The 18,311-nt window shown below is 37.0% G+C and overlaps 1 non-coding gene across 1 annotated transcript; it reads right to left on the minus strand.

Moving 5' to 3' along the window:
- Positions 1–1,211: 1,211 nt before the first annotated feature.
- On the minus strand, positions 1,212–1,318 carry LOC127108953 (small nucleolar RNA R71). The gene has a single exon (XR_007796449.1). It is a non-coding gene; the product is annotated as a small nucleolar RNA R71 (small nucleolar RNA).
- Between the last annotated feature and the right edge of the window lie 16,993 nt (positions 1,319–18,311).

Raw genomic sequence — 18,311 nt, forward strand, 5'->3', positions numbered from 1 at the left:
TATACTGTTTGTCTGATATGGCTGTATTTAAGAATAATTATTGTTTAGGCTTTAGCATGTCCGGCTAAATAAACTTAGATACCGGTATGTAAAGTAAGCGGAATAAAGGAATCAAAACTAAGTTGGTTTAAATTTATTTAAAAATATAGTCACTCTTTTTATGGTCTCAATTTACAGAGTTAATACCAAAGTTTTTGTACGAGAGTAAAAAAATATAAAGAAGTTAAAATCAATAGAACGACGGTTTGAGCTTTTAACTGGACAGTGTAAATTGGACATTAACTTTAAATCAGGGCGAAAGCAATTTTTAGAGTTAATTAAATTCTAATCATTTTCAAAAAGTATTTTTAAAGGTTAAATGTGAGGACGAGAGTTAAGCATTTAAGTTTAATCATATAATCTAAGTCAACAGAGCGAGAGTTTGAGACGAGTGTGTTTAAACGGTTAGTATTTTAATAAAAAGAGTTTCTATAGATTCTATTATTTTCAAAAAGTGATTTTAGACTTAACTAAATAGTGAGAGCGTACGTTAATATAAAGTCATAGTCTGATTCAACAGAGCGAGAGTTTGAGAAAAGATTTTTAATCAATAGTGTCTACTGAAAAGACTTATTTTAAGACTAAGAAACCAACGAAGATTTGATTCCCTAATTACGACGAACTACATACCGATATCCGCGTATTTGATATTTAATCTAGATCCGATTTTAGTTTTACTTTTCCCCCTAATCAACAAAGTATCATCCGCCTTAGCTTTACGAAGTAATCTTAGAAAAACGGTATATCGATTCATTAAGTCCCTGTGGGATCGATATCTTTTAAAACTACGCGATTAGACTGTGCACTTGCAGTTAATACCCCAATAGACTCATAAAGTATTGCTCCACCCGCAATCGAGTATTGCTCCACCCGCAATCGAAGCAAACAACTTCGAACTTAAACCTTCGCTGTTGCAGGCAGTGCAACAGAACCAATTTTCTGGAAATCCTACCGAGGATCCAAACCTTCATTTATCCGTATTCGTCCAATACGCTGATACTGTTAAAGCTAATGGTGTCACTTCAGAGGCAATTCGACTTCGTCTCTTTCCTTTCTCGTTAAGAGATAAAGCTAGAAGATGACTTCAGTCTCTTCCTTCCAACTCAGTCACCACATGGAATGAGTTGAAGAAAGTCTTTCTTGCCCGATATTTTCCTCCAAGCAAAACAGCTATGTTAAGAGCCCAGATAAATGGATTTAAACAGAAAGATAACGAGTCTCTTTTCGAAGCTTGGGAAAGATACAAAGACATGATGAGACTTTGTCCACACCATGGTTTAGAGGACTGGTTAGTAATTCATACCTTCTATAATGGTCTCTTATACAACACAAGGTTAACAATAGACGCCACCGCAGGTGGTGCGCTTATGGATAAACCCTACGCTGACGCTTATCAACTTATCGAGAGCATGGCCCAAAATCATTATTAGTGGGGAAGCGACCGAACAATGGTAGAAAAACCTCAAACAAAAGGAGGCATGTACGAGATAAGTAGCCTTGATCATGTTAATGCAAAAGTGGATGCTCTTTCCCAGAAAATTGAAAGTTTAAATGTATCACCTCCAGCCACCGTGGTTGCCGTGACTCAAAATTGCGAAGTCTGTGGAATTCAAGGTCACACTCCTACAAATTGTCAACTCCTAACAGGAATCCAAGCAGAGCAAGTGAACTATGCTCAAGGAAATCCCTACTCGCATACCTATAACTCGAACTGGAAGAACCATCCTAATTTTTCATATAAGAGTAATAATGCTTTATACGCACCAGGTCAAGCTCCCAGTCAAGCCCCAGCTATACCTCTTGGATATCAAAAGCCGACCCCATCTACACCTAACAATAACGTTCCTAGGAAATCCAACTTGGAAATCATGATGGAGAACTTCATAGCTTCTCAACAGCAAACCAATAAAGAGTTCTTAAACCAGAATGTACACACTAACGAACAGATTAAATAACTAGCAAGTAAAGTAGATGCCCTGGCTACCCATAACAAAATGCTGGAAACACAAATCTCACAAGTAGCTCAACAACAAGCGCCTACTGCTGCCCCAACTGGTACATTTCCTGGATAGCCCCAACCTAACCCGAAAAGCCACACTCATGCAATTATATTAAGAAGTGGAACAGAGGTAGAAGGACCGTCTGACCCAAGGATTGAGAACCAAAACTCTAAAAAGTCAACTGAGGAAGAAAGTAAACCTAAGGAAAAGGAAGAGTGTAACAAGGAAACCATAGAAAAGAAAGAACCTTATGTACCTCCACCGCCTTACAAACCACCTATCCCTTATCCTCAAAGGCAAATTAAAACCAAAGACGCGGGCCAATTTAAAAAAATTGTTGACCTACTGAAACAATTAAACGTCACCATTCCTTTTACAGAAGCTATTACACAGATGTCCTCATATGCTAAGTTCTTAAAAGAAATTCTTTCTAATAAAAGGAAACTTGAAGATAGCGAAACCGTTACACTCACTGCTGAGTGCAGCGCGATAATCCAAAATATGCCTCATAAACTTAAAGATCCTGGTAGTTTCTCTATACCCTGTCACATTGGAAAATTTGTAATAGACAAAGCTCTATGCGATTTAGGAGCCGGTATCAGTGTTATGCCCTTGTCCATATGCAAGAGACTTGAAATGGGAGAATTAAGACCAACTAAAATGTCTGTGCAATTAGCATATCGTTTCGTTAGATATCCTGTAGAAATTCTTGAAAACGTTCCCGTGCACATAGGTCAATTCTACATCCCAACCGATTTTATACTTATGGACATAAGAGAAGATGAAGTTACCCCCATTATATTGGGAAGACCATTCTTAGCAATCGCCGGTGCCATCATAGACGTAAAACGAGGACGACTCACTTTCGAAGTAGGAGAAGAGAAAATTGAGTTCATTCTTTCCAAATTTTTGAAAGCACCTGCAATAGAAGACACATGTTACTTCATGGATATCATCGATGAATGCATAAAAGAAACAGAATTAGAAAATGACGAATTGTCTGACTGTCGTGTAGAAGACAGACTGAACCAATGTTTAGCAATAACATCGGATCCTACGCAATGCCTTAAGAAACCAACCCTCGACCTGAAAACACTTCCCAAAAATCTGAGATATGAATTCCTAGACTTAGAACTTGAACGACCAGTGATACTAAATGCAGACCTAGGAAAACTCGAAACCGAAAAACTCCTACATATCTTAAGAAAATATCCAACCGCACTAGGATACAACATCACCGATCTTAAAGGGATAAGTCCTTCTATTTGTATGCACCGCATCATCTAGAAGAAGACTGTAAAACTTCTAGGGAACATCAGAGGAGACTAAACCCGATCCTGAGTGAGGTAGTGAAGAAGGAAGTAACGAAGTTATTAGAGGCAGGTATTATATATCCTATATCCGATAGCAAATGGGTTAGCCCTGTACACGTAGTACCAAAGAAAGGGGGTATAACCGTGATCGAAAATGAAAAAGGAGAAACTATAACCAAACGAATCGAATTGGGATGGAGAATGTGCATTGATTATAGAAAGCTAAACAAAGCAACCCGAAAAGATCATTTTCCTTTACCATTCATAGACCAGATGTTAGAACGATTAGCCAAGCATTCTCATTTCTGCTATCTAGACGGTTACTCAGGCTTCTTTCAAATACCAATTCATCCTGATGACCAAGAAAAGACAACGTTCACATGTCCTTTTGGTACCTTCGCTTATCGACGAATGCCGTTTGGCTTGTGCAATGCTCCTGCAACCTTCCAAAGGTGTATGATGGCAATATTCGCCGATTTTCTCAAAAACATCATGGAAGTCTTTATTGATGACTTTTCCGTATGCGGACAAAGTTTTGAAGAATGTCTTGAAAACCTAGAAAGAGTTCTAGAACGATGTGTAAAAGTAAACCTAGTACTTAATTGGGAAAAATGTCACTTTATGGTATAAGAAGGGATTGTTTTAGGACACATCATATCAAATAGAGAAATTGAAGTAGACAAAGCCAAAATAGAAGTAATCGAAAACCTTCAACCTCCAAAAACTGTGAGAGAAGTACGAAGCTTCTTAGGACATGCCGGTTTTTACCGACGATTTATTAAAGATTTCTCTAAAATAACTAAACCTTTAACCGGATTATTAATGAAAGATGCTGAATTCATCTTCGACAATAAATGTTTAGAAGCATTTCAAACACTTAAACAAGCATTGATCTCCGCGCCCATAATGCAGACTCCGGATTGGAATGAACCATTCGAAATAATGTGTGATGCAAGTGACTACGCCGTAGGCGCTGTTTTAGGACAACGAAAGGATAAAAAACTTCACGTCATATATTATGCGAGTAGAACTCTAGATGAAGCACAAATGAATTACGCCACGACCGAGAAAGAACTTTTAACAGTAGTATTTGCACTAGATAAATTTCATTCCTACTTGGTCGGAGCTAAAATAATCGTTTACACTGACCACGCTGCCATTAGGTACCTCTTAACAAAAAAGGATGCTAAACCTAGACTCCTAAGGTGGATCTTGTTGTTACAAGAATTTGATTTGGAAATCAAAGATAAAAAAGGAACTGAAAACGTAGTAGCAGATCACCTCTCTAGACTTGAAAACCTGGAACCGAAAAGAACATCGATCAATGATGATTTCTCGTACGATAAACTTATAGCTAATTTGGAAGAAAATAGAGCTGATGAACAGGTAGAGACCACCTTGGCTGTATGCGTTACACCATGGTACGCTGATTTTGTCAATTATTTAGCCGCCGGAGTGGTCCCACTTGATTTATCCTACCAACAAAAGAAACGATTCTTCCATGACATAAAACATTATTACTGGGACGACCCTTTACTTTTCAAAAGAGGCCCCGGTGGTATTTTTCGTCGGTGTATACCTGAAGAAGAGGTAGAAAGTATAATCCAACAATGTCATTCCGCTCCTTATGGTGGACACGCAAGTACATCCAAGACCTGCTCTAAAATCCTACAAGTCGGTCTTTATTGGCCAAACATATGGAAGGATGTGCATGCTGCTGTCAAGAAATGTGATAGGTGTCAACGCACAGGAAACATATCTAGACGTGACGAGATGCCACAAAAGGGCATTTTGGAAGTAGAAATTTTCGACGTGTGGGGAATAGATTTCATGGGACCTTTTCCACCTTCTTTCGGTAACAAGTACATACTCGTAGCGGTTGACTACGTATCAAAATGGATTGAGGCTATAGCTTCTCCAACAAACGACACACGAGTAGTAACTAGACTCTCTAAGAATATAATCTTTCCAAGATTTGGTGTCCCAAGAATAGTCGTCAGTGATGGTGGATCATATTTCATATCTAAGATACTCGAAAAATTATTGTTTAAGTATGGGGTAAAACATCGAGTAGCAACACCTTACCATTCTCAAACTAGTGGACAAGTGGAAGTATCTAACAGAGAAATTAAATAGATATTGGAAAAAACAGTCGCTACATCAAGGAAAGACTGGTCATCAAAATTACCCGAAGCTTTATGGGCATATCGAACCGCTTACAAAACTCCCATAGGAACAACCCCATTTAGGCTTATTTATGGTAAATCTTGCCACCTCCCAGTAGAGTTAGAACATAAGGCCTATTGGGCTATAAAAAATATAAATTTAAACTATAAGGCCGCCGGTGAAAAGCGAATTCTTGATATAAACGAATTAGAGGAACTTAGACAAGACGCATACGAAAATGCCAGAATCTACAAGGAAAGAACGAAAAAATGGCATGATAAGCGCATATCAAGAAAAACTTTCAAACAAGGCGATGTAGTCCTTTTGTTCAACTCTAGACTTAAGTTATTCCCAGGAAAACTACGCTCTAGATGGTCAGGCCATTTCCAAGTCACTAATGTCTTTCCAAGTGGGGCTGTGGAAATTAAAGGAAAATCTATTGAAGCATTTATCGTAAACGGGCAGCGTCTGAAACATTATCAATATGATGAAAACAATGAAGACTCGCAAGTCCTGCACTTAGACGTATTGTCTCCAAAATTTATAGATTAACATTTAATACTTTTATGTCGAGCTTGCGACATTAAACAAAGCGCTTCGTGGGAGACAACCCACAACTTTCTATTTTATTTCTATTTTATTTTATTTTTTCTTTGATTATTCTTTTTGATTTTATTCAGTATCCATTCTTCATTTATTTTATTTTATAAAACTTTTCTTCTTTTCTTCTTTTCTTCTTTCGGCATCTGGCCAAATCCTGACTAAATTCTTGTTTTTCTTTTCTTTAGTTAACATTAACCTGATGGGACATATTGATCGTATGGGTATCAAATTCAGAGGGAGAGCTCAGAGACAAAAATTTGAAGAACTAGCAGAGAGAGAGATGCACCCAAGTTTTTATGCTGATGATTGGGTAATGACTGCCCTTGGACTAAGAGAGAGTGTCCTGTATCTGCTGAGTCAAATAGGGTGGGAAACCACTCCTATTCGAAGACAATTTGTCACTTACCGGAGGCTAACTCTAGAATTCCTTAGCTCCCTGATGTATCTACCAAACCATGGAAAAGGAATAAGCCGAGGTTTCATTCAGTTCAGGATGTTCAACATGGAGTATCAATATAACATTCAAGAATTTACTAACCTTTTAGGGTTCCCTACTTCTTTTGATACATTCACCATGAGCCAAGAAGACCTTTTTGAATATAGAGAGCTTGAGCATTTTTGGGGAAGTTTGACGGGTAATGACGACCCCGAGGAACATGAGTTTCTCTCTAGAAACATACATAACCCGACTTTTCGTTATTTCCACAAGATCTTAGCACACACTCTTTTTGGGAAGAAATCAAACATTACCACAGTATCACGTGATGAACTCTTCATAATATTTTGTGCTTCCTAGAACCGTCCAGTGAATGGTGCCACTTATATGTTGGCGAGTTTTGACCGCCTTATTCAAGATGACCGTGCACCGATCCTAATAGGAGGATTGATAACTATGATTGCTAATGCTATTGGATTGCGCCAACCCATGCTTGATTTGAACCCTTTTTGTGGCATTGAGCCTATGGATATACCTTTCCTCTTCAACACTATGTTTATAGGAAACCTTGGACCTGAAGAGTTTGAATTAATAATTAACAACCAAGCTTTTTACCTATTCACCATGCCTAGTCCGATGACTAGTGTCCATAACCGAAATAATTGGCTCTACAACCTGAATGGATTACCTTCTCCTGTTAGATCTGTTGAATCCATCCAAGACTATGAGATTTGTGACAACCAGATTCCTTATGATGAGTCTGATCCACAGACACCAACTGGTTACCATGATGTTGCCTCTACACCTCATCCTATCCCGCCCGCAGAATCGGTAATACCTGATCATAGACATCATATGCCCGGAACTGATTATAACACCTCCATTCAAGCCTTGATGTCAGAACAAGATGCCATTAGAGAAGGGTTAACTAATATGGGACATGAATTTCTGGGATACATGAGTAGTATGACAAATCAATTCCACGAGTTGCTAAACCGTGTCAATTCCTTTGCTCCTCCGGCCAGAGATCCTACAAGTGGCTAGAAGTTGTTAGTTAATTAGTTTTAGTTTTAGGCAATTTATAGTTTTCGTTTAACATTGCTTTTAATCTTAGTATTTGCTTTTCCATGTTTTCTTTTGTCTTCAAATGTTACATTATATTTATTGAAGCTATTGGCATTATTGGTTTATTTTATTTTATTTTGATTTATGCAATATCTACAATTACCAGTAATGATATTCACTATATGCTACTACTTACATAGCCTATTAGAGAAAAATATATATATACATTATGGTGTGTAGTAGAATAGCATACATGGCAATTCAAAAATATAACAATAGCAAATATAATAAACAAAACAAAACAAAAATATTATTAATAAAAAATAATTTATGAAGCACCCACGTCAGCAGTCACGAGCGTCAGTGACCGTTGCAAGCTAACTGGTGTGACGAGCGTCACACAAGCCATCACGGTCGTCACGCAAATGCACATGACGCCCGTAACACCTTCTGTCACGAGCGTGACAGCTTCAGAATAGGTGAACGTTGGTGACCGTTGGGGACATGACCGTTGCTCCCCATCTTTTCATTTTTCCATTCAACTCACCTTTACTCCATTCCACTCACATTCATCCACATTTATTTTTCTCTCACCCACTCACCTTCCCAATTCCAAAACTTTCCCTACAAATACCTACAACACCTTTCTTCCTACACCACATCATTCCAACAAACCACTCTATACAAATACATTTTCATCCCCTGTACTTCTTTCAACCTACCTATCACTATGGCAGAGAACCAACAATTCGGAAATATCATCTTCCGATCTGAAGATGATAACTATCAACGAGAGCAGTTCGATCGGTTCCAACAACGAGGTGTCGTCTCTACCAGGTATCCTGATTTAAATTGTTTATAAGAATTAGGATTACTTCAAGGTGTGCAATGGCTACTTAGGCTTTCTGATTTAACCTTTCTTTGCACACAAAATCACCCTACCTACCCATCACTCACCTTAGAATTTTTAAGTTCTTATTCATACACCACTCCAACCGGTGAAGACGAGTACTTAACCGGTACCGCAACTTTCCGCATGTTCAACACCGAGTACTCACTATCCCAGGACCAGTTGAGTGCCATGCTACACTTTCCTGTAGGAGGCCAAGTCCACCCAAGAATCCCTCCGAACTCACAGTGGCACATAAACGCCTTCGACCTCTTTAGAAAAATATCCGGTGTGGAAACCAATAACTAGGATGTACTACTTGCTTCGCACATACATAACCCCACTATCCGGTATCTTATCCGCATTCTGCAAAACACCATTTTTGGTCGATCCAACAACAGCAAAGTCAACGCGAAGGAATTATTCTTCCTCCACTGCGTCTTTGAAATGGATACAAAGGTAAACGCCGCCTCTTTCTTACTTCACCATATCCGCACCCTATGTGCTAGAGGCCGCCAACCTTTTGTGATTGGAGGATTAATAACCACCATATCACTTGGTCTGAATCTAGGGGACCGACTTCAAAATTTGCAATCTCTGCCACCCCTATTTATGGATATAAGCTATTGTCGCTCCAGACGCTTAATCAAAAATAGGGTAGGCGGAAGGTATTATCTTATGGTGAATAACCAAGAAGTCCCAAGCGCTGTTTTGCCCAACATTGCCCTCACAGATGTCACCAACCCCGACCGATTCATCTACGATCTGAATGCTCCCGAAGCTACCGACCCTACACAAGCAAACCCGCTCCAGGACGAGTTTGAGGAAATGGAGCAAGGTGATCCAGGTCCTGAACAACAGTCAGCCCCGCTTAACCCTTCCGATAATGCAACTGGTCCATCCTCCCGACGTCGTCGAAGAAGAAGGCCAGCAACTAATGATGACATCATGGATGCTATTGATGCCATGCAGGCGTAGAATAACGAAGTGATGCAACTGATGCGCCAGATGCAACAACAACAAGAAGCGAGGAATGCACTAACCGATCAGCGGTTCACTGACTTGCTCAACAGGTTTGATGACTTGGAAGTTCGTCAACGATCACCGGGTCCGAGAACAAGAGGCGGAAGGCAGAATTGAGTTTGGGTTCCCTTTTCTTTTCCTTTTCTTTTGTTTTCTTTGAATAATTGGGGACAATGTTTCATTTAAGTGTGGGGGGGAAAACTTTGTTTCAGTTATGATTAGTTCTCTTTTAACATTCCTCTTTCAAGTATGTTATTTCCCTTTCATTGTTATTTCCCTTTATATATATATATATATATATATATATATATAATATATAATATATATATATATAATATATATATATATATATATATAGTATATATATATATATATATATATATATATATATAATATATATATATATATTATATATATATATATATATATATATATATATATATATATATATATATATATATATATATATATTATATATATATAATATATATATTTATTTCAAGTCGAGTCCCTAGTGTGAAAATTTTTATTATCTATTCCCCTCAATTTTCTCGAGCAATAACAAAAATTTAACACACTCAATAAGTATAAAGGTTGCTTATTTTATCAAACTTGAGTAAAATTAAGACAAAAATTATTACCGCCCCAACACTCTAAAAACCTCAACATGTTAGATCGAGCTAAGTACCTATTATATCAATTCCTTGAACTTTTAGTTTTATAGTAACCCCGAGTAGTTTATACGAGAAGTCGGCACCGTCTTAATAGCAAACTACGTGGAGAGCCGATGAATATAAGTGAATAATTCCCAAAAACAATATATTAAAAATTAGGAAATGCACTAATTAAGTTAGGTGATCCTTACCCAATCATTTAATCCAAAGGTTGCGGATCCTACAAAAACATTGTATGAACGATCCATTGTGAGTTGGTTCAGCGGTTTCTGGTGCTGAACTTGGTATGGCGGACTACGATCCGATCCCCCGCAATTTGCAAAGGACTAAATAACGAAGTTATCCAACTTATATACCAGAACTTCCAGCTAAAAAGGGGATCAGAATCGCTAACCGATTACTCCACTATGTGCGCGAAAAGATAAAGGGCTTAATGTGATTTCGCTAGAACGAAAACGGGTGAAATAAGAGTAAAAGAACTAGGCTAGCTATAATAGCATGACTCAAACTGGTTTGCATAAGGTGGGGTTATCTAGTGTTGTTACAGTAATTTGTGATGTTAAGATTAAGCTCAAGTTATTTTTAAACGAGATTTACTTGCAACCTACTATGAATTGATGTGTGTTTGGAAATTTCATCTGGCTAATATTTTAAACCGATTTCTACATTGTATCTTGCTTGAGGACAAGCAAAAGTCTAAGTGTGGGGGAGTTTGATAACATGAAATAATATCACATTTTTAGACTTGATTTAATTAAATTATATTATTATTTGATCCGATTTATTTTATATTATTCGATATTACTTGGTATTTCCCTTCTATTTATTTCAGGTAACATTATTTGAAGCATACGTGAAAAAGAAAGAAAAAGGGGGTGCAAAAAGAAGCATTCCACTAAAGCCCAGCCCACAACTACAAAGGAGAAACGCTGTGATGCTGTGACGACCGCCACACAAGGCGTGACGAGCGTCACACCCCTCTGCTCAGTGTTACGAGCGTAACACATGGTGTGACGAACGTCACACCTCCACTCCTATTTTTCTGCTTTGACACGCGTAACAGAAGCACGTTCGCCCTTTTTCTTCGCTTGACTCGTTGACACACTAGGAAACCTATTGAAGGAACTTTTGGGAAACGGTTACATGATGGATGAATATAAATAGATCTTAAGTGGTGCCCTGTCCGTCTCCTCCCTTTTTTCCGCCGTGCAAACTTTTACAACAATATATTTTACAGCATTCTACTTTCTTAGCATTTTTATTTCCTTTTCTTTTCTAGTTAATTTCCAAAGCATTGAATTTATTTTCTTTCACACTAGTTTCTACACCGGAAACTATTGTGTAGTTTTTACTGGATCTAACCTTACGTTAGGTCATAGTATTTTATTCCTTCGTTTTTATTTTTCTGTCTGATCGAAGATTGTGAAGAACAAATCCAACCGGTTTGTGGTGGAGTGTTCAAGCATCGAAGCTAGGGAACAACCAAGATTTCTATTAATTTTACAGGTTCATTAATTTATTGTTTTAATTTATATATGCTCTGTACTACTGTTTATCTATACTGTTTGTCTGATATGGCTGTATTTAAGCATAATTATTGTTTAGGCTTGTTTAGCATGTCCGGCTAAATAAACTTAGATATCGGTATGTAAAGTAAGCGGAATAAAGGAGTCAAAACTAAGTTGGTTTAAATTTATTTAAAAATATAGTCACTCTTTTTATGGTCTCAATTTACAGAGTTAATACCAAAGTTTTTGTACGAGATTAAAAAAATATAAAGAAGTTAAAATCAATAGAACGATGGTTTGAGCTTTTAACTGGACAGTGTAAATTGGACATTAACTTTAAATCAGGGCGAAAGCAATTTTTAGAGTTAACTAAATTCTAATCATTTTCAAAAAGTATTTTTAAAGGTTAAATGTGAGGACGAGAGTTAAGCATTTAAGTTTAATCATATAATCTAAGTCAACAGAGCGAGAGTTTGAGACGAGGGTGTTTAAACGGTTAGTATTTTAATAAAAAGAGTTTCTATAGATTCTATTGTTTTCAAAAAGTGATTTTAGACTTAACTAAATAGTGAGAGCGTACGTTAATATAAAGTCATAGTCTGATTCAACAGAGCGAGAGTTTGAGAAAAGATTTTTAATCAATAGTGTCTACTGAAAAGACTTATTTTAAGACTAAGAAACCAACGAAGATTTGATTCCCTAATTACGACGAACTACATACCGATATCCGCGTATTTGATATTTAATCTAGATCCGATTTTAGTTTTACTTTTCCCCCTAATCAACAAAGTATCATCCGCCTTAGCTTTACGAAGTAACCTTAGAAAAACGGTATATCGATTCATTAAGTCCTTGTGGGATCGATATCTTTTAAAACTACGCGATTAGACTGTGCACTTGCAGTTAATACCCCAATAGACTCATAAAGTCGCGATCAATTTACACATGAGATCCGGTGATGGATACCTTGAGTTGAGTAGTATGTTTTAAAAAGGAACTATGGTCCATTATCAGATTTGATAGTCTTAATGTTAGTGTTAAATCGAGTTTGAATAACAGTGACAAAAGATTTGACTAAAAAATATCTTTCAGACTTATTTTCATCAAAAAATAATCCAACAGCAGCGACTAAAACCATCAATTACAATTATAAAGTATTTATGTCCTAGAAAGGGGTTGTATAAATGGGCCCCCCAAATATCCATATGGCTAAGATCAAAACATTTAGAAGATTTAGTAACACTATCAGGAAAAGATAATCTTTTTTGTTTAGCATGAAAACAAATATCACAGGGATCATGGGATTTAGACAAATGTTACATGGGAAAAACTTTATGGATGTGAAGTAAAGTATCATAAGGGGGTGACCTAGCCTATTGTGCCACAAATTACAATTATTGATGATGTGTTTATTGGGGTGGGGAACAAGATTGGAGGATAAGAGTAGTATTAAAAATAGGTGAAGTAAGAGAATATAAGACTTGGTGTAATCTAGTTGCACCAATATTCATCAAGGTATGGGTCTTATGTATGAGACAATGAGTAGAGGTAAATATCAAAGCCCAATTTAAATAAACAATAAGCCTAGACATAACAATCAAATTCATAAAGAAAGGTGGAATGTATTAAACATCATGAAAGGAAAAATTGTCAAAAAAAATAATAGAACAATAAAAATTGGTAGCTATTGTGGATCCATTAGGAAGCCTTGTGTTAAGAGGCTTGATAGGTTTAAGAAATGTAAAATAAGACCTAGAATGGCACACGTGATCAGTGACTCCAGTGTCTAACAACCAGTCATGAAGGAATAAGTTATAGATATTAAAAATGGAAGAATATGTACCTGATTAGAAATTTAGGAAGATTAAAGGTGTTGGATTATAGCTGAAGATGGATTATTATTTTGATGAACGAGGGAAAGTAACGCATGTTGTTAATCAGTAGTTAGATTAAACCAAGCACGACCATCTTCAGAGTTTATTATAGCTTCATGAGGCTGATCATCAGTGGTGACTTACGCAATGTTCAATTTCTTGAGATACGGAGAGGGTCATGCTTCTTAACGAAAACCTCGATCATATGCCTCTGTTTGTTGCAAAAAGTGAATATCTTAAGTCCTTTAGGATTTTTGTACAAAGGAGTTTTGTACCCAAAATCAGAAGGGCGCCCTTTCAAATAGAGTTTGGAAATTTGAGCTACGATCTTGTCATCTTAAACAGATTAGATGAGTTTCCTTTCTTGTTGTTTAAGAAGAAAGAAAACTTTGTTGACATGGGGAAAATGAGTCATTAACATGATTTGGGAGTGAAAAAGTGCATAAAAACCATGAGGACTTTCAAGAAGCAGATGACATAGTTATTGTCTTCGTAAACTTTAATCGTGGGGACTAGTTGACAATGACAAATAAGATCAAAACCGCAACTGGAATTGGGCTAAAGTTGTCAAACTCTTTCCAAATTTGATTTAGTATTATGAAGTACGTCATTATGTTCTAATCACTATTTTTCTGAGCATAGGTTTCCTCCTAAAGGTATGATATTATGAATATGTCTCCTTGGTGGTACCTTTCGTGAAGTTCATCCCAAATATCTTTGGCTAAATCCTTTTATAGAACACTTATTGAAATATCTTTGTCAATATATTTTTTAAGCCACACCATAACCATATTATTTTAGCGGTCCCAAGCTACATGTTTGAATCAGTAGGATTTGGATGAATCTGGACTCCATCAATGAACCCTAATTTATTTTTGGATCGGAGAGAAAGCTTGACATTGCATAACTATGAGTGAAACTTCGAGTTTCTGAGGGAGGGAGAGACAATATCCAAGATAGGATCTTCACTTGGATGCATGTAAAAGGGGTCTAACATATCATTTTGGTATGTGTGAGTGGAAGATTCATGGTTGTTTTCGAAAGGATTGGTGGGACGAGAAATGTTTATGGGTTTGAGTAGCATGGACCCAATGACTTGATTTGAATTTGGTGATTGTACCGGTAAATTGATGACCATCAAGCTATGGATAAGCTTAATGTCGATAAAACCAGATTCGCCACCGCGCTTTTATTGTTTCCAAAGGAAATGGGAAAATTACGAACAAAACCCAAAGATAAGAATTTTTCAAATCAAAACTAATAAAATGCCAGAGCTTACAGGTAAGGGGGTTGGTTACACAGAGGGAAGGTGTTAGCACCCAAAGTGTCCTAGGTACTCCTAGGGAGCCCTTTTTATGTGTGCATATGTTTTTGGTATAAATGATGTTTGATAAAATAGAGTGTGGGGTATGAGAAAAGAATTCATTGATTATATTTTTGTGTTTGACAAGACCTTTGGTCTTATGCCTACGTACCAACATAAAAATGAGGGATCTAAACCCCGTAGTTCGTGGTAAAAATTTCAAATGAGTTGGTGAATTGCTTTTAACAAAAACTTAAGTAAAAGGGAACAAGAGGCCAAAGAGTTGAATGAGGTTTTTAGTTATTTGTCTTTTGAAATTTAAGTCAATATGGTTAAGTTTATTTACAAGTTTGATTTAAGAAAAAGATTGAAAAATTTATTGGCATAAGGCCAAAGTTTCTAATCATTAAAACATGTCTAAGTTTGAAATCACAAGCAAATAAAGTTTTTGAAAAGAGGGAGAAGTTTTGAAATTAAATAAGTGGGAGGAGATGAAGAGACTACCCAGAAGAAAAATTTAAAAGTTAAGAGTTGAAAAGATCTGACCAATGGGATGCAATCCAACAGACAAGAATGTCATATAGAAACCCATTTTCCTTTGAACTTTGATCAAGCAATAAGCAATAAGCAATGAGCAATATCCAGACATCATAAAGATCAAGGCATCAAATAAAGATAGCCACATCCAAGCAAGCATTCTAATAGCTAGCAGTCTTTATTTTCTTCCAATATAGCAGATGAAATATTCCTTGATCAACTCATAACAAAACATCAGACATAGACAGTAATAACTGAAATTCTGGTTTCAGATATAAGATGTCGAAGGTAATGTCACGACACTAATATCTGTTAACATACATAGGATAAAGATACAGAATGGTAAAGCAAATGACACAAGCAATTGTTAACCCAATTCGGTGCAACTCACCTACATCTGGGGGCTACCAAGCCAGGAAGGAAAGTCACTAAAATAGAATTAGTTCAAAGACTCTCCGTACACTTCAACAAGTTACAGTCTTTCTCACCTAATCTCTACCTGTGCAATTTCTACCTAAGCACTCTTAGATATGAGAACCCACTCACTTCCCTACAATCACACACTAGTGATTTTAAACAACAATCCCTTGTAAAAAGAAAATACTTTTCAATTACACACTCTTGATTTTACTTCACAGTTTCAATCAAGAAGACACACTCTTGATCTTGCTTAACAACTTTGATCAAGAATACACACACTCTTGCTTAACAACTTTAGAGTGACAAATTACAACCACAAATCAGTCCAATTCAATCATCAATGGATGACTTGAATGACCTACAAGTCTCACGACTAAATAGACACAAACCCTAGCTCTCTCTCTATATTTCGCTCAGTCTTGGTTGTGTGTTCAAACAAGTTTTCTAAGTCCCTTTTTATAGAAGCATCCAGCTGGGCTTGGACATCTTGAAAACCCTAAATTTATTTTCCAATCAAATATTTTTATAACAGTTGGTTAGATCTCCTTGGAAAATAAGTAAATCTGGTTGTAATCCATGATTGAATGCGCCAGCAAATCAGATCTTTAATCATACAAAGATTGCCATTAATTGTGCAATCACAAAACACCAGACATTCATACTGAATGTTCTGTGTACAGGATGTCATGACATTGGGTCTGACATCCTGGAAAAATCCTGCATAATTCAATAATTCCTTTTATAGCTACTAGTAATACACACATGCACAAGGGTACTTCTCCTCCCCCTAAATCTGTGCAACATGAACAAAATTACTAGTTATGGATGCAACTAGTAAGACACACAAATGCACAAGGGTACTTCTTCTCCCCCTAAATCTGTGCACACAACAAACAGTCTCTATGAACATAACAGCTACTGTAACTCCAGCACCTGTACCAGCCAGAATGTCATTCTGACATCTGCTTCAACATCAACACCTGTGCACCATATCAGACATCCTCTTTGACATCTGTAAACAGAACAACATTCTGTTTTAACACCTGTGCACTTCCTTCAATAATAGCTTCCCTCCAACTATAAACATCTCACAACTTCCACAACAGCTTCCATATCAACACTTCTCCCCCTTTTTAGTCAAAATTGACCAAAGGTGACCTTTTTCAAAAACAATAAAACTTCAGTCTTTCAAACATCAGCATCAGAATAGCCACACAGTCTAGTCTTCGTCACAGCCCAGTCAGACCTATCCTCTGGGATAACCACAAACTCCTTTACTTGCTAAAGGTTCTCATGAACACAGATCCCCAACTTCCCCCTTAAACATTCAAATTGATTGGCATCCAAAGCTTTAGTGAAAATGTATGCTAATTGCTTTTCAGTAGTAACATGCTCCAGAGTTATGATCTTCTCTTCTACAAGTTCTCTGATGAAGTGATGACGAATGTCAATGTGCTTTGTCCTGCTATGTTGAATAGGATTTTTGGAAATATTTATGGCACTCAGGTTATCACAGTATAATGTCATGACTTCTTGTGTGACATTGTATTCAGACAACATCTGCTTCATCCAAACCAGTTGAGAACAGCTACTCCCAGCTGCTATGTATTTAGCTTCATCACTGGATAGAGATACACAGTTTTGTTTCTTGCTAAACCATGAAATCATATTGTTCCCCAAAAAGAAGCATCCCCTAGATGTGCTTTTCCTATCATCAGCACTTCCAACCCAGTCATCATCACAGTAACCAGTTAACATGGATCCAAATCCATGAGTATACAACATCCCATAGTCACTGGTGCCATTGACATATTTCAGTATTCTCTTCACTTGGTTTATGTGACTGACTTTTGGTTCAGCTTGATACCTAGCACAAACACCTACATCAAATGCAATGTCAGGTCTGCTTGCTGTGAGATATAGCAGACTTCCTATCATGCTTCTGTATAGACTCTGATCTACACTAACACCATTTTCGTCTTTGGAGATTTTCACATGAGTAGGAGCAGGTGTCTTTTTATGGCTTGCATTTTCCATGCCAAACTTCTTCACAATGTTCTTGGCATACTTGCTTTGAGATAGAAAGATAGAGTCTTCCATCTATTTGACTTGTAGCCCAAGAAAGTAGGTCAGTTCTCCAACAAGGCTCATCTCAAACTCAGATTGCATTTGTCTAACAAAATGTTCAACCATCTGTTCTGACATCCCACCAAATACAATGTCATCTACATATATTTGTGCCACCATGAGCTTTCCTCCTTCATTCTTCACAAACAGAGTTTTGTCAATACCTCCTTTCCTGTATCCATTGTCAGTGAGGAACACTGTGAGTCTCTCATACCAAGCCCTGGGAGCTTGCTTCAACCCATAGAGGGCTTTCTTTAATCTGTACACATGTTGTGGAAGATTTGGATCTGTGAATCCTTTAGGATGTTCAACATATACTTCTTCATTTAAGTAG

This window comes from Lathyrus oleraceus, chromosome 7 (assembly GCF_024323335.1).
Source record: "Lathyrus oleraceus cultivar Zhongwan6 chromosome 7, CAAS_Psat_ZW6_1.0, whole genome shotgun sequence".
NCBI classification, from domain to species: Eukaryota; Viridiplantae; Streptophyta; class Magnoliopsida; order Fabales; family Fabaceae; genus Lathyrus; species Lathyrus oleraceus.